Source organism: Schistocerca nitens, chromosome 6 (assembly GCF_023898315.1).
Source record: "Schistocerca nitens isolate TAMUIC-IGC-003100 chromosome 6, iqSchNite1.1, whole genome shotgun sequence".
Classification (NCBI taxonomy): domain Eukaryota; kingdom Metazoa; phylum Arthropoda; class Insecta; order Orthoptera; family Acrididae; genus Schistocerca; species Schistocerca nitens.
The window spans coordinates 650,778,932-650,803,038 of NC_064619.1; the positions used below are offsets into that span (position 1 = coordinate 650,778,932).

General features: G+C 43.2%; 1 protein-coding gene across 4 annotated transcripts in view; it reads left to right on the forward strand.

Annotated features, from left to right (window-relative positions):
- Nucleotides 1-24,107, forward strand: part of LOC126262332 (hemicentin-1-like) — a 1,226,997-nt gene that overhangs the window by 757,398 nt on the left and 445,492 nt on the right. The gene's annotated exons all lie outside the window — the stretch shown is intronic.

Genomic DNA, 24,107 nt, shown 5'->3' on the forward strand with positions numbered 1-24,107 from the left:
GTGTGGTGTCTGGCGGTGACACCAGAGTAACAACTTGGAATTTTCTTTTTCGGGCTGTCCTTCTCAAACCGAAGGACAATTCGATCGAAAATAAACGAAATCGCGCTATAAACACCGTATTTCCTTTTCCTTTCCCGGTCATCATACAGACCTCACTGATGTAACTCTGTAGCTGGTTGATGCAGAATCTTCTGACAATGCACAGCTCTGGCGAGTTATAATTCATGAAGTCCATGAATGTCTGAAAATGCCCTCAGTTCGTCCATTTGGACCGGAGGACCCATTCCATTCCATGTAAACACGGCCCCCACCTTTATGAAACCACTGCCAGCACGCACCGTGACTTGTTGAGAATTCGGGTCCGTGGCTTCGCGCAATCTGCGTCACACTCGAGTCCTTCCAAGAGCTCTTACGAACTGAAATCGGTACGAAGATGACCAGGAAACGGTTTTGTAGTCGTCCAGGGTTCAACTGATATGGTCACGAGCCCAGGAGAAGCGCTGCAAGCGATGTCGTGCTGTTAGCAAAGGCACTCTCGTCGGTCGTCTGCTGCAGCAGCCAATTAAAATTAATTCGCCGCTGTGTCGTAACGGATACGTTCGGCGTACGTTCGAAATCGATTTCTGCGGTTATTTCACGTACTGGTGGTTGCCTGTTAGCACTAACAACTCTGCGCAAATGTCGCTGCTGTCTGGAATTAAGTGAAGTGTCCCAAGGGGCGTAAAGTAATTAAATTCTGGTAACACACAAGATGACAATTTGCTGAATTTGAATTTTAGATAAGAAATATTGGTCCTCGATGTGATGAGTTCGAGAGAAGAGAACACCTAACGTTTGGAGTTTACATATGTCCAGTTACTACAGACAGTTAATTCCTACATTCTAAGTCCTATCGAACACCTATCACTGAAGATAGTTAATCAGCAGGATCACAAAATCCAAGTCAGTCGGCGTTTACCCGTAGAGGAGCACAGAGCCCAAGTGAGGGCGAGGTCACTTAAGCAGGTACAAGTCTGGCGTACGGATAGCTACACGGCGTCCATTCACGCGTGTTATCCGCGGAAACCAGTAGTAGGCGGCCTTAGTGGCGAGACCCGCCCCTTTCTGTGGCGTCAGCAGGTCTTCACTCACAGTGTGTTGCGGTTGGCCTAAATGTTTTAGCACCGCCTTGCTCAGCTAGAGTCGCCAAAAGGGCCAGACCATCGGGAACCCTCCGGTCACGCTTGTTTGCTAGTAGACGGAGTTGTCCAGTGCAGTATTATAAAACATCCTTAGTACAAAAAACCTCGCATTAAAGGTGTAAATGAAGGGCCAACGGGAGAAAGTACTGACACACAAGAGCGTGTTTTGCGCTACCGCGCGCTATATGTTTACCTATATTAAAAGACAAGAACACACAAAAAAAACGGATCTAAGCACTATGGGACTCAACATATGAGGTCATCAGTCCCCTAGAACTTAGAACTACTTAAACCTAACTAACCTAAGGACATCGCACACATCCATGCACGAGGCAGGATTCGAACCTGCGACCGTAGCAGCAGCGCGGTTCCGGACTGAAGAGCCTAGAACCGCTCGACCACAGCGGCTGGCCCAAGGACACACAAATAGCAAAGCAAAGCAATATGTACAGGGTGATTTTTTTTACCATGTACAAACTCTAGTAATTGATCGATGAGAGAATGCGGAACGAAAAAGTTCAAATGAACTCTTGTCCCGAAATGCATGGTTTCCATGCTAGAGACACTTTATTCGATCATACTCTGTTACGGAGACTGCAGTCTAATACGCGCTGTATCATGCAGCCACTGTTACAGTATGCACGCTTTCCTCCTAGACGATGGTACTGTTATGCGAACGTCTTCCCCTAGCGCCCTTTCCTGCCATAGTAATTGGCAACACTGTTTCCGATTAAACTACTCTTGCTTACTAACATTTTAGTGTATGTGCTGCAGCGTTGTACAAAATGATTTCGTATTCGAATGGAGAGCTTGCCGACATGGTGTTTTCTTAGCTAAGAGCAAATGGCAACGGGCAGCGGGCAGCAAGATTGTATGAGGAAACCTACCCCAGCCGACAACAAACACAGTATTCAGTGTTTGGTACAGTGTTTCGCCGTTTGTCTGAGACAGAGTCGTTTCAGGAATAAGGAAATCATGAAGGACGTACCTGAAGTGTTCGGACACCGACTTAGAGGAAAAAGTGATGAACAGTGTGGAAGGCGACCGGTGTTCAACTGCCAGGCAATTGGCACAGTACAGGTTTTGCAAGACGACCGTTTGGATAATTCTCGCCAGCCAGAGTGGCCGAGCGGTTCTAGGCGCTACTGTCTGGAACCGCGCGACCGCTACGGTTGCAGGTTCAAATCCTGCCTCGGGCATGGATGTGTGTGATGTCCTTAGGTTAGTTAGGTTTAAGTAGTTCTAAGTTCTAGGGGATTTCTGACCTCAGCAGTTAAGTCCCATAGTGCTCAGAGTCATTTGAACCATTTTTTTTTTGGATAATTCTCCACGACAATTGTTACTGCCCTTATCACTTAAAGCTTGCGCAAGGCATACTACCGACAAACTTTCCACATCGGGAGCAGTTTTGTCACCGGTTTGTTCACCAGGCAATCACGATTCCGGGATTTGTCATCCCTCCTATTCACAGGTGAGACAACCTTTACGAGGAGTGGTATTTTCAACTTTCATAACAGTCATCTGTGGGATGGTATACAGAACCCCCATGGTATGGTGACAGCAAATCATCAGCATCTGTGCACCCGGAATATATGGGTCAGGATAATTGGCGACCGTATTTTGGGGCCAGTATTCCCTCCACGTTGCCTAACAGGCCGGAACTATCATCATTTCTTGCGGATGACTTTGCCTTCCCTGCTGGAAAAACTGCCATTGATGATTCGAACGATTATGCGGCTGCTATATGATGGTGCTACAGCCCACTTCGTCCTTAACGTCCGGACGCATCTCAGTCGTGTTTTCCCTGGTCGATGGATTGGACGAGAGGGGTCCAGTTGCACGGCCTGCTCGTTCACAGGATGTCAAACCGTCCGATTTCTAGTTATGGGCCGATCTGAAAAGTATCGTGTAGGCAGAGCCCATTCCAGATGTGGACACAATGGAGCATTGTATTCATGCTGCCTTTGGCACTGTACGGATGCAGCCTGGCCGATGTGAACCCGTGAGACAGAACAAGCTACGTCGCGTACACGCATACGTGGAGTCTCATGGAAACCATTTTCAACACATACAACTTTGGCTCCGTGGCACATCGCGTACTAGACCGCAATCTCTCTAACAATGTAATTCTGAATAAATGGTTTCTAGCATGAAAACCATGCTTTTCCGGACATAATATCATTAGACCTTGTATGTTCCGTGCCCTCTCATCTATCAATTCCTCTAGTTTGTACACGGTGGAAAAAATCTCCCTGTGCGCTGCATTTTATACTGATGGATATGGAACTGCCTGTGGCCAGTATATGGTGCATTCGAAAATTCCACAGGTAATGTGATGAAATTAATTCATACTAAATTAGGGAGGGCCTTTATTCCGCCGATACGTTTACATGGTAAAAGGTAAAGTTCCACGTTCTATCCTTATACGGGACAAACGGGTCCGATCGACCGCCATGTCAACCTCTGAAATATTGCCATTGGATACGGTACGGAGGGGCACTTCACCAGCACGCTGCTCTCCCTGTCGTTGTCGGGTTTAATCTGGGAACCGCTACTGCTCGTTCAAGTTGCTCCTCAGCAGCACCAAGAACCTATCCCGGGTCCCTCACATGGGTGTCTGCCGCGCGGTCCACATTTTGTTTGTTTTTTAAGTGAGACAGACTAATCCCACGCCCACGAAACCAGTCTCTTACTCGCTTTTATTGGAAGTAAGGAAAAAAAACACCTCTAAAGGACAAAACAACCATTTATATGGCCGGCCGGAGTGGCCGCGCGGTTAAGGGCGCTACAGTCTGGAACCGCACGACCGCTACGGTCTCAGGTTCGAATCCTGCCTCGGGCATGGATGTGTGTGATGTCCTTAGGTCAGTTAGGTTTAAGTAGTTCTAAGTTCTAGGGGACTTATGACCACAGCAGTTGAGTCCCATAGTGCTCAGAGCCATTTTTGAACCATTTATCTACGGAGGTTGACAAGACCACTAATGAAACTTTAAAATGTAGGATGTTTATTACAGTACGCGTAGTTACTTAATATAGCTAACCAACAACTAGCTTCATGCAAAATGATTGAATGTATTGGTTTTCGAAATAGGTACATATTGTATAGATTTCTGATCAATCTTACAACCACTCACTGAATGAATGAATGCATGCACTTACGTCACTGTCTTCTGTGTTTTCTTTCTCACTGTATACGAAAGAACGAAACGAACAACAGGGCAGGTAAGAAGGGCGGCCACCGCAAGGGAATGAGAGTCCTAAATGGCGATCCAAGAGTAGTCGCGACCTGTCAGTGGGTGAGACGTTGAAACTCTGTTCAGTAAACAGCGGCACTGGCGATAATAATACAACAATGGAGGCCACGTGTCAGTGTTTTCGAAATGTACAGTTAGGTGACCCTTTAGTTCAGCAACCTCCAAGTGCACCGCATTCTTGGTTATGGAGCTCGACGAGTTCGGAAAAACACTCTGCAACGATCTGTTTTGAAGCGAAAACACATTATATTTTAAATTTTGAATTGTTAGCAGTTTTCAAAAGTCAGGAAATTTGTCGTCACATCTAAGGCTTATGAGAGGCAAGTCATAGCACTCCTAATTACATGGACATTCCGAGAAAATTCGGACATCTGGTTACTCTACGCCTAGCTAACAGATGGAGGAGATACTTTGAGACCGTAGGTGTTCGCCGAGCTGCACTCTGAGAAAAGCTTACTGCGAGCAGTCACGTCTCGGAGCTATTCTGAGAACTTGCGCGCGCTCCCCTGACTAGAGACAGGCCGGATGGGAACGGTCGGTATTAAATTAGAAGCGTGTATACCCTAGGCCGCACAGAGCCCGCGGTGCCGGGCGCTAACAGTACCCTCTCCCACCAAACCCCGCCCCCTCCCGCCGGCCCGCTGGTGCAGCCCCGTAAATCTGGGCCTCATTAGTTAGGCGCTCGCCTGAGGAGTGGCTGGTGGTAGCGGCGCGCTGCACGGGCAGCGCGACAACCGCCTGTGGGCGTGGCCGTGGCGGCGCGACGCACCGCACTAATTTATTTATGCGCGGCCGCGTTGGCAGCGACATCGCCGGCTGGTCTGGCTCTCCTCTTACCGCCACACAGTATTTTCCGCCGCCTCCCTGTACCTCGCTCTGTTTACTCCTAGTACTCGCATCGCGAGCTGGAACGGCTTCCACCCAATCGTCTTTCGCAGTAAGCTGTAACATCACATATGCTTTCCACCTTCCACCGCGTCTAGAAATTACCCACGTGAAGTATTTAATAAAATTTTAAACAATAACTCATCGATTAACTTCAAAGTGATGTTTTATGTATTATGTTTTTTTTTTTGTATAAAACAGTACAGCTATTAAAATTGCTTAGGTTAGTGACTGCAATTAAATTTTAAGTACTGACCCATCCTGGCACCATTTCCCTATACCAGCTTTTCTTGTCATCGGTGGTACTGGCGTGGCGCAATCAGGATGTTACCAACATGGGTTTAGTTAGTTTGTCAACCTTCATAGGGAGACGAGAATGGTATCATTGGTTGGAATGGGAGTTCCGCTGCAACAGGTTGGTAATTCTCATGTCGCTGACAAGAGTAATCTACTGAAGTAGCATGGTATTACTTTTAGTCAATTCGTTTACTATTCTAACGAGCACATTTATTTATCGAGGCAACAGACCAAAACCGCTTAACAGAATATCATAGACTTTCAGTAATCACTAGGAAGGAATGCTAAGGCTCAATCTACATATTACGGATGTCAGTGACATGAAATGGAAAAAAGACCAGGATTTCTGGTCAGACAAGTACAGGGTAATATAAGGCAGCAGAAAATGGAATAATGGGAGCAGGATTTGTTATGAATAGGTAAGTAGGGTAAACAGTAAGTTATTGTGAACAGTTCAGTGACGGGGATGTTCTCATTAATATCAACAGCTAACCAACACTGACAATAATAGTTCACATATATATGCCGACACTGCAAGCAAAGGATGAAGAGATGGAAAAAGTATATGAGGATATTGAACGGATAATTCAGCATGTAAAGGGAGATGAAAATCCTATAGCCATAGCAGATTGGAATGCAGTTGTAGGTGAAGGAGGGGAAGAATGGGTTATGGGTTTTGCGCTTGGTAGCAGAAATGAGTGAGGAGAAAAACTGATTTCTGCAATTAATTTCAGCAAGTAATAGCAAATACTCTGTTCAGGAATCTCAAGAGCTGGTGCTATATGTGGGAAAGCCGTGTGATATGAGAAGATTTCACTTATATTACATCATGGTCAGTCAGATATTCCGGAATTTGATACTGGATTGCACGGTGTACACCGGGGCAGATATAGACCCAGATCACAATTTAGTAATGATGATGGGTAGGCTGAAGTTTAACAGACTAGCACGTAGAATCAATGCGCAAAGAAGTGGGATACAGAAGTGCAAAGGAATGAGGAGATATGCTTGAAGTTCTCTTAGGTTATAGATATTGCATATATATATCCAACAGGTAAATCAGTTGAAGAAGAATGGACATCTGTAAATAGTGCAGTCACAGAAGTTGGAGTGAAAACCATTTTGTATGCATGTTAGAAATTGTGGCCACGAAAGAAGAAAGCCAATTGAGACATTGAGACAGTTTTTCAAGACTCAAGGAAGCAAACCTCTTCCTGTTGAGCTAGGGATATTGCAAGAGCTTTGCTGGGCCTTCTCGTTATAGGCTGGTCAACAAAGCCCTCCGTATGCAACAATTCTCAGAGAACGACTTGTGCTGTTGAGGTGTAGTATGTCATTCATAGAATGAGATTTTCTCTGTCCTTGATATCCATTGACTGACAAAAGATTTTTGTGGGTTAAGGTTGTTTATTAGGTAGGAAGCACTCCACTTTCGGGAGGCTTTCTGATGGTCTGTGCAGATGGAATTGTACAAGGAAGGACGTTTATCAGATAAGAGTGCTTTCACTGCCACTCGTTCTGCTAACTACGGTCGACTTGTCCTAAATCATAAATCTTCAACACTCTGAAATAATTGACTATTAACCAAGGGCCACTTCCCCTATAGTGAAAGAGACAAGTACCAGTAAGCAATTTGTTCCAGCTGTTCACTCAAATTCCTCTCACTTAATTCTTTGATACAGAGACAGGCAGTCTCTGTTCAATGCTATTCCAATCAATGCTGAAGACTGCTATTTAGCTTTCAGTTACCACGTGTCCACCACAGTCTACCACCGTCTTCTCGCAGATGAAATGCCTATTGCTCCATCAGGTGCTGTTGAGAAGCGTCACTGCACTCCGGATGCTTGGATTTCTTGTTGAATCTCTACTCTCCATTAATCTGCCTCTCTCTCAGCTTTCATTCCGCCCTACATGGATTCTGGGTGCAAACTGCCTTCTGCAATATCTGTCAAGAATATTCTCTTGTAATCCTTCGTTGAAAAATTCCTTCATTATTTACATCGAAAGGTTACCTCTGATGCCTGTGACCTCGACCTTCCTCGCCTTTGTGAACCGTCAAGAATAATCCTCATTGGTTACTCAAAAGCAAACAGCTTTCGGTTGCCTCAGAACGCGTTATCTATTCCTGTTTGTTATCCGCCTGCTCCACGTGCCTGAAAGCCTGTGTCCGCTTCTAGTTATAATCTAACATAGAATTTATTTCCATATTCAGCTACTTCTTTAATTATTGTTACTTCTGCAGTGAAAATCCGGCTTAACACCCTCAAGTCATTTGGATATGTCAGCATTAATAGTAATCTGCAAAAAATTGGGTCAGTAGCTTTCCAAGTAATTTATGACTTCCCTATTAGCTGTAAATTCCTGACTCATTTTGTCTGGTAGATAAAAATCTACTGGATGGCAGACTGTTGTTTCGTATTCTTAACCGAACACCACTGGCAACATTTGGTGCTTCCGTGTCAAAGGGAAAGTAAATCTGAGACATAGCATGCCTGTTACTAACAGTGGTGTTTTTTACTACTCTTCTGGGAAACATATTTTTGTCAAATACTTAGTTTTAACTACGACGGGATGTTTAATTAGTACGGATAGTTGAAGGAGAAACTTTATAGTGAGTAGTTGTCTACGGATGGCACGAGATAAAGTTAACTACAGATATGATAATGTGCGAATCGCTGCCTGCCTTCTCATGATTCCCTCCTTTGCGTAGAGGAAGACGAAAATTATGGATGCATCGTCTGTCTTAACTAACAATCTGCAGAAAGCGACTCTGAAAGGACAATACTGAAACACCAGTAACGAAACCATATGCATATGAATGTAGGACGCTATTGTAATAATCTGTTTAACAAGCGGAGCTAATGGCTGTAACACAAGAAGGAGTTTTACAAGCGGCGTATTCGGACATAATCTGCCTGACTAATGGAATACAATAATTGTGAAGATATACTTAATAATTTTTTTTATCAACTACTAATACCGTTTAGTGTTGTTTGCAGATACTTTTTCAACTACACCGTCTAAATTATTTTTCATAAGATCTGTTGCACATTTATATACCTTTCCTGTGGCGCAAGGATTGGCATTGTGACTTGCTAAATGGAATGGTCTAATGAACACACAGTATGCATAGAGAGTAGTGGGAAGTAGCAGAAGTGTAATTAGCGGTCAACTGAGAACCACTTAATACTCGAAGCAAAGAAATTCTGCAAGTTTGAAGAAAATAGTGTACCAAGGATGAAGAAAGGGGATTTGAGAGTAAAAATGTAGGCTCAGCCACAGATAATGGAAAGACACTAATTTAAAGCGTTTGTATATTACACCCATTCATTATCAGAAATATCTACACACAAGAATATTCACTGTATGTAATGAATTTAAGAACATCCATCCATGCAATGTCATCACGGTGGTGTAATTATTGTATAAAGATAAAGAAACGGCAAAAACACATAACAGTTGAAAACTTATTACACTTCGGGAATTTAATCCTGAATGATCTTGAAGAATTCTGAACACGATTTGTTTTGAAATTTATTTGAATCTTTGTAAACACATTCTGAGTGGAGAAAAAGTATTTCCAGTGGGCAGAAGTTTCACAAGTGAAGAACTAGATGCTGTCGTAAAGTGTTCCAAAAGGAATTAAATTTGAATACTGACTAAAAACACTGTACAACAAACTTTCATCGTGTATTAACTTGTGTCTTGCAGACTCGACTTATGCAGGAAAAATATACTTGCCATTTGTAACTTATAATGCGTGAAAAGACCTACTAATCTATAATCTGGTGTGGTTGAGAAAAATGGACTCTGGGAATGCCGTTTCGACGAGTGAATGGTTCGTAGAGCTGCACCACGTAGCCTTACGTTCACTACCACGACAATCTTAAGAACGACAAGAGCATAAGCGCTGCATAATTAAATGCTATCGTCCATGAAAACCACTCAACGTGAGATGGGGACGTTCCAATAATGCAACTCTAAATATATGTATCAGCAGGTGAGAGGCACTTTGTTGCAATCATAGACAACGGAAAGTATGTAAAGTACTACAATTACGTGCGCCGAAATTTCTGGATAAGCATTATAATGATCGAAGTGAAACTACAGCATAAATTACACCTACTGGTGATTGCACTACATCAGGTTTATTATGTTCAACATCACAACTTAACATCATCACACAAAACAGTTTCCAAACCCACATTTGATTATTCTAATTTTATGAGCGAGAGAGAGAGAGAGAGAGAGAGAGAGAGACATGTCAGTGCCTTGTATGCACGGATATCGGAACTAAAAACAGTGGCATCCGCATGTTCTGTGAAATAGACCACAGGAGGCATTAAGCTCCCTCTGAATTTCGAATGAAAACGTAACACGACATCTTAGTTCAGCTTTGCATTGCTATAAAGTACGGGGGCGTGTTGTAAAGTAATACCTCCGAATATTTTATGCGAAAAATCTTAAAAATTTTTCAATGAAACAAACTTTATTAGCATTCTAAACGTTTATTCTTCATGTCTCCATGTTTATTTCTCAACATTGTTCCCCAGGCGACGAAAACATCTTTCCCAACGAGAGACCAGTTTGTTGATACCGTCACTGTAGGTTGTTTTTTGACAGAGCCACAACCTGACCTCCGCTTGCACCGCTTGGACACTGTCGAAGTGAAGTCCTTGAAGGTATTCTTTAAGTTTCGGAAACATGTGAAAACCAGATGGGGCGAAGGCGCGACTGTATGGAGGATGATCTACGACAGTGAATCCAAGGCGTCGGATTGTTACAGATGTCGCATGTGTGTTCTGGCATCGTCATGGTGAAACAGAGAGTAATCCCTGTGTAGACGAGCTCTTAGAATTCGTGATTTCAGTTTTCTGAGTTTTCAGTTTCCGACCGACGTTGTTACATTACACACCTCCAACTTACACCGGAGCCATCTAAATGCAGCGAAGCGGGAAAGTCAACCGAGTAACATGTTCAAAATGGTCCAAATGGCTCTAAGCACTATGGGACTTAACAGCTGTGGTCATCAGTCCCCTAGAACTTAGAACTACTTAAACCTAACTATCCTAAGGACATCACACACATCCATGGCCGAGGCAGGATTCGAGCCTGCGACCGTAGCAGTCGCGCGGTTCCGGACTGAGCGCCTAGAAACGCTCGGCCACCACGGCCGGCAAATATGTTAAGTCATAATTTAAAATAAATAGAATGATTATTTGGTATTATTTCCTTATATAACAATGCTAGGGCTATATTCATATACATATTCAAGATGATTCAACTCCCCGAGCCTATAGTTCATGGTACACGCAACACCTTCAAATACCACGTGCATTGTTTTCATATGCTCTCGCTCGCTGCATGCCAACAATTAGTCCTCCATAAGAAATAAACAGGATACTTTAGCAGGAAATTTGATGCAGTGAAATTTTGTGCCGGGGTACATTACAGCTAGAGGCCATAGTTTTCGAATCATTGAAGAAAAACGTGACCTCTCACAGATGTTTCTCTTGAATATCTTGAGAGAGTGTCAAAATAACCTTGTTTGGTTTTTGAAAGTATTCGTGGTTGCATAAAACTTACCTGTAGGGGCAGCTTAATCGTGCGGTATGTATGCGTAGAAACAGACATCCCAAACTAGATAAATTTTTGAAGAAATTTACATTTTTACTTTCTAAGTCGTCATTAGTAAATTGTTACTGGGATGATGTACCATAAATGAAAATCTCTAGTTCTTCATATAAGACCATCTGGTGTCCCTTGTCCATTTTGTTTAATATATATGAAGACATTTGCGATATCATGGAATGGCTGGCAACACACTTTCGTCCTTTCATTATTTTGGGTGGATGTCAATGAGGAAAGGTTTTGAAGACGCTTGACATTGCGTATTCCTGTCATTTTCAAATACTCCAAGAATGTAGTCTGGGTATTTGCGCACGCTACCTCAAGATTGTTACAAAGATTCTAACTGTAATATGTGTCTTAATGTATTAAACCTTTAATCTATTATTATACATCTTACTGAGTGAAATATGACAAATGTTTAAGTTGTTAAATTCGGCCAATAACGATAAGAAATACTGAAAGTCAAACTACCCTGGAAGCCGTTATATGAGCAGCCTACAACGGCAATTAAGCAGCGTTTTAGCCATTTAGAAATGAGTACCGGGTTTTCAAAAAGTCAGTATAAATTTGAAAACTTAATAAACCATGGAATGATGTAGATAGAGAGGTAGAAAATTGACACATATGCTTGGAATGACATGGCGTTTTATTAGAACAAAAAAAAAAAAAAAAAAAAAAGAAAAAGAAAGTGTTGCTATACGCGTAAAGATCTCTTGCGCGCGTCGTTTGGTGATGATCGTTTGCTCAGTCACCACTTTCGTCATGCTTGGCCTCCCAGGTCCCCAGACCTCAGTCCGCACGATTATTGGCTTTGGGGTTACCTGAAGTCGCAAGTGTATCGTGATCGACCGACATCTCTAGGGATGCTGAAAGACAACATCCGACGGCAATGCCTCACCATAACTCCGGACATGCTTTACAGTGCTGTTCACAACATTATTCCTCGACTACAGCTAATGTTGAGGAATGATGGTGGGCATATTGAGCATTTCCTGTAAAGAACATCATCTTTGCTATGTCTTACTTTGTTATGCTAATTATTGCTATTCTGATCAGATGAAGCGCCATGTGTCGGAAATTTTTTGAACGCTTTTTTTTGTTCTAATAAAACCACATGTCCTTCCAAGCATGTGTGTGTCAATTTGTACCTCTCTATCTACATTATTCCGTGATTTATTCAGTTTTCAAATTTATACTGACTTTTTGATCATCCGGTATATGTGGAAACAGACATCCCAAACTGGATAAATTTTTTAACAAATTTATATTTTTACTTTCTAAATCGTCATTAATAAACTGTTACTGGGATTATGTACCATGAATGAAAATTTCTAGTTCCTCATATAAGACCATCTGGTGTCCCTTGTCCTTTTTATTTAATATATATGAAGACATTTGCGATATCATGGAATGGCTGACAACACACTTTAGTCCTTTCATTACTTTGAGTGGATGTAGGTGAGGGTATTTGCGCACGCTACCTCAAGACAGTTACACAGTTTCTAACTGTAATATGTGTCTTAATGTATTAAACCTTTAAAGTAATATTATGCCTATTACTGAGTGAATTATAACAAATATTTAAGTTGTTAAATTTGGCCCATAATGATAAGAAATACTGACAATGAAACCACCCTGGAAGCCGTTCTATGAGCAGCCTACAATGTCAATTGTGCAGCGTTTTAGCCATTTAGAAATAATTATTAGGGATAGACTATATTAGGCACCTTATCCTGGATGTACAGTTACTTAAGTATCGAGTAACTCTACGACATTTTATCCCATAGAACTTGAAAAGGTTGATACATACACAGCAGCACTCAGCAGAGTGAGCGCAACATGATGTACGCTGGCTCTCTGCTCCTTCCGTCATCACAGCACGAGGAGCATCTCACTTGCCTGGCTCGTCGCTATTCTCCCGGCAACCGTCGCGACGCCGATGTTGCGAAATAATTACGGGGCGAGAGATTTTCTGCAGGCGTCAGCGAGATACGGCGGACTGCCTGAGGCAGGAGCTCATCCGCCTTGCAACAGTGGGCTACCAGTCCTGAGGAAGAAACGTCACGGGGACGACAGTAGAAGGGTGGCGGGGGAGGGGAGGGGAGGAGTGGGGACGGAAGGGGGAATCTCGCCAGCTTTTCATTAGAGCCGCGGAGGGCGCAATAAGGCTTAGCCCGCGCCGTATTAAGGCGCGGTACATTTCTGCAGCAGCCGCAAGGAGGCAGGAGTCCGGGAGGGGATTCGTGGAGGATCATCTCGCGCGCCACCCGCAGCCTGCCGTCCGTCTTCACCCTGCGCCCCGCCCCTGAGCAGCGGGCCCTGTCGCCAGGTGCCAATCGCGTTCTTCGCGGCTTCGCTTGATGCGTTGCTATGGAAAACTGAGGATGTGTTAGATGACGATCAGTTTGACTTTACGAAAGGCAAAGGCGCCAGAGAGACCATTCTGACGTTGGAGTTGACAAGTGGCGAAACTAACAAAAAATCGAGACACGTTCATTGGATTTGTCGGTTTGGAAAAAGCATTCAGCAGTGTAAAATGATGCAAGATCTTCAAAATTCTGAAATTAATAGGGTCGAGATACAAGGAGAGACGGGGAATATACACTACTGGCCATTAACATTGCTACACCAAGACGATTACGTGCTACAGACGCGAAATTTAACCGGCAGAAAGAAGAGTCTGTGATATGCAAATGATTAGCTTTTCGGAGCATTTGCACAAGGTTGGCGCCGGTGGTGACACCTACAACATGCTGACATGAGGGAACAGATTTCTCATGCACAAACAGCAGTTGACCGGCGTTGCCTAGTGAAACGTTGTTGTGATGCCTTGTGTAAGGAGGAGAAATGCTTACCATCACGTATCCGACTTTGATAAAGGTCGGATTTTAGCCTATCGCGATTCCGGTTTATCGTATGGCAACATTGCTGCTCGCGTAGGTCGAGTTCCAATGACTGTTAGCAGAATACGGAATCGGTGGGTTCAGGAGGGTAATACGGAACGCCGTGCTGGATCCCAACGGCCTCGCATCACTAGCAGTCGAGATGACGCATCTTATCCGCATGGCTGTAAGACAAGACAATAACCATATGCACGAACAGTTCGACGACGTTTGCAGCAGCATGGACTATCATCTCAGAGACCATGGTTGCGGTTACCCTTGACGCTGCATCACTGACAGGAGTGCCTGCGATGGTGTACCCAACAACGAACCTGGGTGCAAAAATTGCAAAACGTCATTTTTTCGGATGAATCCAGGTTCTTTTTACAGCATCATGATGGTCTCCTCCGTGTTTGGCGACATTGCGGTGAACGCACATTGGAATCGTGTATTCGTCATCGCCATACTGGCGTATCACCCGGCATAAAGGTTTGGGGTGCCATTGGTTACACGTCTCGGTCACCTCTTGTTGGCACTGACGGCACTTTGAACAGTGGACGTTACATTTCAGATGTATTACGACCCGTGGCTCTACCCTTCATTCGATACCTTCGAAAACCTACATCTTAGCAGGATAATGCACGACCGCATGTTGAGGACCCTGTACGGGTCTTTCTTGACACAGAAATTGTTCGACTGCTGCCCTGGCCAGCACATTCTCCAGATCTCTCACCAATTGAAAACGTCTGGTCAATGGTGGCCGAGCAACTGGCTCGTCACAATACGCCAGTCACAACTCTTGATGAACTGTGATATCTTGTTGAGCTGCATGGGCAGCTGTACCTGTACACGCCATCCAAGCTATGTTTGACTCAATGCGCAGACGTATCAAGGCCTTTACTACGGCCAGAGGTGGTTGTTCTGGGTACTGATTTCTCATCTATGCACCAAAATTGCGTGAAAATGTAATCACATGTCAGTTCTTGAATAATATATTTGTCCAATGAATACCCGTTTATCATCTGCATTTCTTCTTGGTGTAGCAACTTTAATGGCCAGTAGTGTACCATATGTCCAGGAGCCAAGAGGGAATAATAAGAGTGCACGACCAAGAACGAAGTGCTCGGATTAAAAAGGGGTCAAGGCAGGGATGAAGTTTTTCGCCGAAGTTATTCAATCTGTACTTCGAAAACGCAATGATGAAAATAAAAGAAAAGTCCAGGAATGGAACTAAATTGAAGGTTAAAGGATATCAGTGATTCCGTTCGCTGCTGACATTCTGCGTGAAAGTAAAGAAGAATTATATCGTCTGCTGAATGGAATGAACAGTCGAATGAGTATAGATAATGGACTGAGAGTAAATCGAAGAAAGACGAAAGTAGTGACAAGAAGCAGAAAGGAGAACAGTGAGTAACTTAGTAGCAGGTTTGATGATCACGAAGTAGATGAATTCAAAGAATTCTCCTGCCAAGGCAGAAAAATAACGAATGACGGGCGGAGGAAAAAGATAGACACTGCTTGACTGTTGTTGTGGTCTTCAGTCCAGAGACTGGTTTGATGCAGCTCTCCATGCTACTCTATTCTGTGCAAGCTTCTTCATCTCCCAGTACCTACTGAAACGTACATCCTTCTGAATCTATTTAGTTTATTCATCTCTTGGTCTCCCTCTACGATTTTTACCCTCCACGTAGCCCTCCAATACTAAATTGGTGGCCCCTGATGCCTCAGAATATGCCCTACCAACCGATCCCTTCTTCTAGTTAAGTTGTGCCACAAATTTCTCTTCTCTCCAATTCTACTCAATATCTCCTCATTAGTTATGTGTTTTATCTATCTAATCTTCAGCATTATTCTGTAGCACCACATTTCGAAAGCTTCTATTCTCTTCTTGTCTAAACTATTCAGCGTCCACGTTTCACTTCCATACATGGCCACACTCCATACAAATACTATCAGAAACGACTTCGTGACACTTAAATCTATACTCGATGTTAACAAATTTCTCTTCTTCAGAAACGCTTTCTTTGCCATTGCCAGTCTACATTTTATATCCTTTCTACTTCGACCATCATCAGTTATTTTGCTCCCCAAATATCAAAACTCATTTACTACTTAAGCGTCTCACTTCCTAATCTAATTCCCGCAGCATCACCCGATTTAATTCGACCACATTCCATTATCCTCGTTTTGCTTTTCTTGGTGTTCATCTTATATCCTCCTTTCAAGACACTGTTCATTCCGTTTAGGTGCTCTTCCTGGTCGTTTGCTATCTCTGACAGAATTGTAATGTCATCGACGAACCTCAAAGTTTTTATTTCTTCTCCATCTATTTTATTTCCTACTCAAAATTTTTCTTTTGTTTCATTTACTGCTTGCTCAACATACAGATTGAATAACATCGGGGATAGGGTACAATCCTGTCGCACTCCCTTTCCAACCATTGCTTCGCTTTCATTGACTAGTAGTGGTAAAAAGGGCATTCCTGTCCAAGAGATATCTTCTAGTTTCAAACGTGAGGCTTCATCTGAGGAATAAATTTCTCAGAATGTCCGTTTGGAGCACAGCATTCTATGGTAGTGAAATATGGTCTGTGGGAAAAATGGAACAGAAGAGAAGAGAAGCATTTGAGATGTGGCACGACAGGCGGATGTCGAAAATCAAGTGGACTGATAAGGTAAGGACTTAGGAGGTTCTGCGCAAATCGGAGAAGAAAGAATGCGTGTATAACACGGACAGGGAAAAGGGACAGTATGATGGGACATCTGTTAAGACATCAGGAAATGACATCCGTAGTATTAGAGAGAGCTCCAGAGCGAAAAAACTGAAGAGGAAGGCAGAGATTGGAATACGTCCACCAAATAATTGAAGACGTAGGTTGGAAGTGCTACTCTGAGATGGAGAGGCTGGCAAAGAGAGGATTTCGTGACGAGCCGCATCAAACCAGTCAGATTACTGATGACTAGAGAACAAAAAAGAAAGAATTCACGCTATAAAATATTGGGAGACCATGGGAGGTAATGTACAGACTGCAAAAGTTCATGAACAGTCCCAGAGGCTAACAGGTTACTGTAGAACCTTATTTGTCATGGTGATGAATTTGTTATTTGTCCTCTTTCCAATTCCTCCGTAAAGGCCCCCTTAAACGATAAAAAATGTCTGTGAAATTCCCCCTTGTCTAGTTGCGGATTTTTCAAACAAGTCCGTAGAAGTACAAACAAAATCTGTCAGTTTACCGTCACTATCATTCAACCGCTGTTCATGTTAGTGAATAATTTTGTAGTGAGAATGGCCACAAATGCAGACAAAGCAGTTCTGGCAGAGACTTTTGCCTGGAAGCAGAAATCAAGGCAATGATCCAGAGAATGTCTTAAAATGTGAGAGGGTTTTTCCCGTGGAAATCTGCTCACGGTAATATTACTCTCAAAGCCCGACATTACATCAACTTTCTTCGAATGGACAACGAAACTTTTCATAATTTGTTAAGGCCCTCGTAAAAGAGAAAACTTGTTCGTCAGATTTCCTCTTAGCTAGCTCTGGATGTGTGAAACAATCCCGTACTAAATGGCTCTGAGCACTATGGGACTTAACATCTGAGGTCATCAGTCCCCTAGACTTAGAACTACTTAAGCCTATCTAACCTAAGGACAGGACACACATTCATGCCCGAGGCAGGATTCAAACCTGCGACCGTAGCAGCAGTGCGGTTCCGGAATGAAGCTCCTAGAACCGGTCAGCCATAACGGCCGGCAATCCCGTACTAATGAAGCTTGTCAGCGTAATCTTACTTTTGAAGCAGACGTTTCTCCTGTATGCTGTATTTTGACACTAGTGGGAAAATTCTACCAATTCAGATCTAACATTAATTCCGACATTGTCTTTAAAGAAGAAGAAGTAAGCAAGACGCCAGTCCAGGGAATGGTTGAAAATACGAGAGGAATGTACACGTGTAAAGCTGTTAAAAGAAATGTTACACTCAGAATCTGATGACTACATCAAGTTACTGTGGATGGACAGTGAAACGTTTAATAACTTATTTTACACTGAAAAACGAGAAAATTTATTCTCTTCTACTTGATTCGATAATTCCTTGACATGGGAACATATAGACCACATAGACCGCGGACGAAGAGGAGAACTTCGATTTTTTAAAATATTTCTTAATATACTTCATTGCTCTCCTGCTTGTATGTTGTGTGTAGCCTATTGATTTTCTTCTTAACCTCTTCCTGCGTAATATACAGGGTGAGTCACCTAACGTTACCGCTGGATATATTTCGTAAACCACATCAAATACTGACGAACCGATTCCACATACCGAACGTGAGGAGAGGGGCTAGTGTAATTGTTTAATACAAACCATACAAAAATGCACGGAAGTATGTTTTTTAACACAAACTTACGTTTTTTTAAATGGAACCACGTTAGTTTTGTTAGCACATCTGAACATGTAAACAAATACGTAATCAGTGCCGTTCGTTGCATTGTAAAATGTTAATTACATCCGGAGATATTGTAACCTAAAGTTGACGCTTGAAACCTCCGACGTTCAGTTGCGTGATGTAACAAACACGGGCCACGGTCGGCGAGCAGCATCTGCAGGGACATGTTTACGATGACGACCGTGTTTACGAGTGTGGCTGTAGTGCACTGTTGTGGTTTGGTCTAGCTGTCGCAGTGTCCGCATGTAGCGCTTGCTGCTGTTGCTATTCTGCATTCGTCTCCGCACAAAGACCAACTGTAGTACATCGTGTTAACAGACGTCTGTGATAGTGTAGTGTTGTAGGAACTGTGACCATGGTGTATTCGAACTCTGAAAAGGCGGAGATGATACTCATCTATGGCGAGTGTCGACGAAATGCAGCTGAAGCCTGCAGGGTGTATGCATAACGTTACCCGCACAGAGAGCATCCAACGTGCCGCACATTGCAAAACATCTACCGCCAACTGTATGCAATAGGTATGGTCGTAGCACGCAAACGGGTCCGTAACAGGCCCGTAACAGGAGAAGCGGGTGCAGTTGGTGTGTTAGCTGCTGTTGCCATGAACCCACACATTAGTACACGGGACATGGCGAGAGCCGGTGAACTGAGTCGAAGAAGTGTCATGCGCATACTGCATCGTCACCGCTTTCACCCGTTTCATGTGTCGCTACATCAGCAATTACATGGTGATGACTTTAATCATCGAGTGCAATTCTGTCAATGGGCATTAACAGAGAATGCGTTGCAGTTCTACCTGTTTATCGATGAAGCTGGTTTCACAAACCACGGGGCAGTGAATCTACGGAACATACATTACTGGTCCGTGGACAATCCTCGCTGGCTCAGACAGGTAGAGCGACAGAGACCGTGGAGTGTAAATGTATGGTGCGGACTCATTGGCGACCACCTCATTGGTCCTCACTTCATTGCAGGAGCCCAAACAGCTGCAACATACATTGCGTTTCTACAGAATGATCTCCCAACGTTGCTCGAAAATGTCCCACTGGAAACGCGTCGACGTATGTGGTATCAGCATGATGGTGCACCTGCACATTCCGCAATTAACACTAGGCTGACCCTTGACAGGATGTTCCACGGGAGTTTCATAGGACGTGGAGGACGCTTAAACTGGCCAGCCCGTTCTCCTGATCTCACACCTCTGGACTTCTTTCTGTGGGGTACGTTAAAGGAGAATGTGTACCGTGATGTGCCTACAACCCCAGAGGATATGAAACAACGTATTGTGGCAGCCTGCGGCGACATTACACCAGATGTACTGCGGCGTGTACGACATTCATTACGCCAGAGATTGCAGTTGTGTGTAGCAAATGATGGCCACCACATTGAACATCTATTGGCCTGACATGTCGGGACACACTCTATTCCACTCCGTAATTGAAAACGGAAACCACGTATGTACGTGTACCTCACCCCTCATGGTAATGTACATATGCGTCATTGAAAAAGACCAATAAAAAGGTGTTAGCATGTGGACGTAATGTGCTGTTCCAGTCTCTTCTGTACCTAAGGTCCATCACCGTTCCCTTTGGATCCCTACGTAATTCTGTGCTCTCCGATACACACGATCGAACAGCGGAGGAGTGGTACTCAAGCGCCAACTTTAGGTTACAATATCTCCGGATGTAATTAACATTTTACAATGCAACAAACGGCACTGATTACGTATTTGTTTATATGTTCAGATGTGCTAACAAAACTAACGGGGTTCCATTTAAAAACGTAGGTTTGTGTTAAAAAACATACTTCCATGCATTTTTTAATGCTTTGTATTAACCAATTACACTAGCCCCTCTCCTCACGTTCGGTCTGTGGAATCGTCAGTATTTGATGTGGTTTACGAAATATATCCAGCGGTAATGTTAGGTGACTCACCCTGTATACCTGGGACAGATGCTTCACCACTACCATTTTGGTAACTGGCAGTGCTATTTTGTATTTCTACTTCGTCATAGATACTAGAGATGTGGGAAATCACGATACAGTGAGAAAAATTGTGATAAAATTATTTATCACGAAAAAAATGTGGCGGAACATCGTCACAAACTGCTTCCACCATCTTATGATACTTTCCGTCAGCCAGCATCTTTCGCAAACACGTTAACCACGATCTCTGCTTCACAAATACGTCAAACAGCGTCGTACATGATAAAATGTTTGTCAAACACAGTAAGAATCGGAAGACAACTTGATCGCGTATGGGAGACTTAATCTCTCATTTTGTGGCCGAAACTGTGTGCTCGTCTTGTGGCTTTTGTCAACGACATGGTCATTTTCTGAAGAAAGGACACTTTTTCAGACTGAAGTTGATCTGCCATTCTTCTCTCTTCCCGTTTTTTTTACCTATCAGTCATCAGACCAGTTTGTCGCCGCACACTTTGTCGCTCTCTTATGTCAATATCCTCATGCAGAACAGCGTTTGCGCCCTATTGCCCCAATTATTTTCTAAGCGCTTTCTCATAAATTTTTTATCCACAACCAGCATTGCGTCTTTTTGACGGATATTGTTGTGGCGTAACAAGCGAGTTACGCCACACTGAGAAGGAAGCCGAAAGGCACGCGTACACACACGCCGACTGGCGTCAAGTCTGGAACAGGATACGTTATGACTGCTATAAAGAAAATACGTAGCTTTGGAATATACTTAACTTTTAATGCTTCCTTTGGTACATCTCTCTTGACTATACAAATGAGACTCGTAAGATACATGCACTGATACAATTGGCGCCTTGCTAAGTCGTAGCCATTAGCTGAAGGCTATTCTAACTGTCTCTCGGCAAATGAGAGCAAAGGCTTCGTCAGTATAGTCGCTAGCAACGTCGTCGTACAACTGGGGCGAGTTCTCGTACGTCTCTCGAGACCTGCCGTGTGGTGGCGCTCGGTCTGCGATCACACAGTGGCGACACGCGGGTCCGACATGTACTAATGGACCGCGGCCGATTTAAGCTACCACCTAGCAAGTGTGGTGTCTGGCAGTGACACCACAGATATCTTACACTTTATTTTCTTATACGATTCTTGCTGTATGGCTCCCTCTACCGCTGTGCCAAGGAACTTGTTCAAATGGTTCAAATGGCTCTGAGTACTATAGGACTTAACATCTGAGGTCATCAGTCCCCTATAACTTAGAACTACTTAAACCTAACTAACCTAAGTACATCACACACATCCATGCCCGAGGAAGGATTCGAACCTGCGACCGTAGCGGTCGCGCGGTTCCAAATTGAAGCGCCTAGAACTGCACTGTCACAGCGGCCGGCAAGGAACTTGTTCCTTGATGTCTTAGTCGGACGGAATGGCATCTTTGCCTATGACAATCTCCTTCGCATACCTTTCGTATTTCGTCTGTCATGTGTTAATTTGTCTCCAAGACAGCAGAATTGCCTTTATTCTTCTACTATGTATTTCCCAGTTTTGATATTAAGTTTACGGGTAATCCTATTTCTGTTACTCATCATTACTTTCATCTTTCTTTAGTTTATCCTTATTCCATATCTTCCACTCATTAGACATTTCAATACACTCAACAGGTCATATAATTTCCCCACTTTCAGTGTCAATAGGAAAGCCATAAGAGAATCTAACTGGTATCCTATCATTGTGAATTTCAGTCCAACGCCCGAGATTTTCCTCCGTCCGTCACAGATTCTTCAGTACACAAGACTTTAATCCGAGCTTTTCTATCTTAGTATTCTACTGTTATTGTTTCGTCCTGGTACTTGCACATGTGGTACAGTACCCATCTTTCCCTAAAGCTTATACCCATTTTCTGATAATTTAGTAGATTTTGTACCATTTTACGTTCTCGAGCGCTTTTTCTACGTAGACAAATTCTGTAAAGATACCGTTATTCTCTAAAGTCTTCCCTTCCTTAAAAGTTATAAATGGTAGATACTGAAAACAGAGATCCCTCGTTTGGGATGGTTAGGATGATAGCTGCGGGGTTTAAGCGTGCTCATAGTTTTAAAACACTCAGGAGGTCCACAATGTGTACATCGAAGGCCTGGTGCGATCGCTCGTAATGATGGACGTAATGACTGAAACTGAAAGGTAATCGTGCGCGAGCTCTCTGAGATTCTAAGTATCCTGATAGCCCACGTCCATCACATTTTACGCCAAGTTCAGTGTTATATACTCAGCTCGATGCGTATTCTTTCAAGTGAACGTGACCTAACAACATTTAGCCTTGTTTAAATGCAGTTCTATTGAGTTTCTCCGGCGTTTAAAAATTCTGAACTACATACGAAATAAAAGTAAGGCGCTATAAACGCAGGAGCTCATGAAATAACATATAAAACAATATGTAGACTGCGCATGGCATTATTGTGAATTGCAACATGATTATCGTAACAATTCTAAAAAGTTTTGACCTTAGTTGAACTAGCGAAGTCATTTGTTCAGATGCTCGGCAACCATAATGGAATAGAAACGAAGGATGACAAAAGGTTGATACACCATACTGTACTCCGTTTTCCAGAACTGTTTCTCTTAGCAAGATTGTACTGCAGTACCTCATATCAACCGTCGTTCGAAGGTCAAGATGACAGAAATCAGCGACCGCGAGATGCCAAACCACTAAAATCGTTCAACGGAATGATTCTACATGTAGTATACGAAACAATTCAACCCTATTCTCACAGCAGTCTACCGTAGATATCTCGGGCAACCAACTGTTTCTAGTGATTAAAAACAGAGAAGATCATTCCGGTTCCCAAGAAGGGTTGTAAAATACACACACACACACACACACACACACACACACACACACACACACACACACACACGTTTTACTGGAGGATATTGTTACAAATCATTCCGCAAGGGTAGAAAATTTTTGCGAAATGCAGGGCGATCTCCAATGCAGCTATTGGTAGTTGGCAGTTGACCCTCAATATAACAGCGTGTAACGTCGTGCGGCTAAACAGGTAGAAAGGCCCATTTCGTATGATTACGTAAGTTCAGAACAATCACTGGAATCAGTCAATTCCCTAAAATAGCTGGGAGTATTCGTACGGAGCCATTTGAAGAAGAACTGCCATAGAAAATGTAATAAGTCCAGCCACAAAGTAGATAGCTGAAAAAACTCTCGGACGAACACTACTTGAATGTATCTCGTCAGTCTGGTAAGTGTTCCAAATAGGATTGATAGATGAAATAGAAAAGATTCAAAGAAGATCAACGCGTTTCTTCACAGGTTGATGTAGCATTAGTGATAACGTCATCAGACTCTGTAGGCAGATGCTAAAAGAGAGTCGTTCTGCAGCTCAGCGTGATTTATTACACCGTTGGCCAAAAGTATTGAGCACCTTAGAAATTCTGCACGTGAGCGGTATACATAACAGTAAATCAACCCTTTGCTTTTAAAAAAGACAAAAAAACATTGATCCAACTCAAAGCCACCAATTAAACAACTGCTGCAAGAAAATTTGTCACTTGAATCTTTTTCTGTGTACTACTCAGTTCGCTACATCTGCTCGT